Raw genomic sequence first — 1,000 nt, 5'->3', positions numbered from 1 at the left:
GCGGCGGCCGCACCGAGGCCGGTCGGGGGCGTGGTGCAGGGTGGCTCCGGCTGACCGCGCCGCCGCCACCCGGAGGCAATGCAGGGGCGGGCTCCCGGCGGGCGCAGAGCAGCTGCCCCAGAGGACTTGGGAGGATGCGGCTTCCCGCAGGGCCCGTGAGGGCCATCGCTCTCCGGCGGGGAACACGGAGGGGCCCAGAGGCTTACTCCCCCTTGTTGATTTGGGGTCTCGCGGTGGGGGGGGGCGAGGAGGGAGAGGCGCAGGCAGATGGTTTAGCCTCTGCCGGGTCAGACTGCACGCACGAAGCGTCTCTGTGAACCTGTCTCAGTGGGCTGGGCCAGAAAGCTCGAGCCTGGAAAGGGGATGGCATTTCTGAGCTTTCCCCGGGCACCTCCCCGGCCCTGCCAGGCGCCTCCGCCCTCCAAGGCTCCTGCCTCACACATGGGGGGGTGCCGGTCTCCCCAGGCCCCAGATCTCTCTGTCTCCCCAGGTCCTCTCTCCCCACCCTGCCCACTGGGGGAGGGCAAGGAGGGAGGATGGGAGAGAGAGAAGCCCGGGCAGTGTCCAGCCTCCAGACACGCCCACGTGGCCTCTGTGCGCCTGGTGTGGGGAGTTCGCTGTGCCAACGTGAACCGACAAGGACCCGGTTCGGAAGCCCCCAGGGCCCAGCTGCTCGGCCCTCCGCCTGCACCTTCTCTGCCCACTTCTCATTTGTCCCTTCCCTTCCAGCCCATCCCTAAAGGACCGAGTGCTGGGCTGGATGGAGCCAGACTGTTCTGGCTGCGAGAGCAGACCGGTGAGTTTCCAGGAATTTCACAAGCCAGATGTTAAACACAGCCATCATTAAAAACGAACTTACGTAAAGTGCTATTAAATGATTTATATTAAAAACAAAGGTAATAAATACTCAAACCTTGCTGCTTGTAATTATTGTATGATTATCTAGTCTCTTGGGGTTATTTATAGCTATCATATCTGTCTGAAGGTGACAGTGTATAAC

Source organism: Sturnira hondurensis, unplaced genomic scaffold (assembly GCF_014824575.4).
Source record: "Sturnira hondurensis isolate 20B ecotype Veracruz unplaced genomic scaffold, ASM1482457v3 Scaffold0021143, whole genome shotgun sequence".
Classification (NCBI taxonomy): Eukaryota; Metazoa; Chordata; class Mammalia; order Chiroptera; family Phyllostomidae; genus Sturnira; species Sturnira hondurensis.
This window is presented reverse-complemented; position numbering follows the sequence as displayed.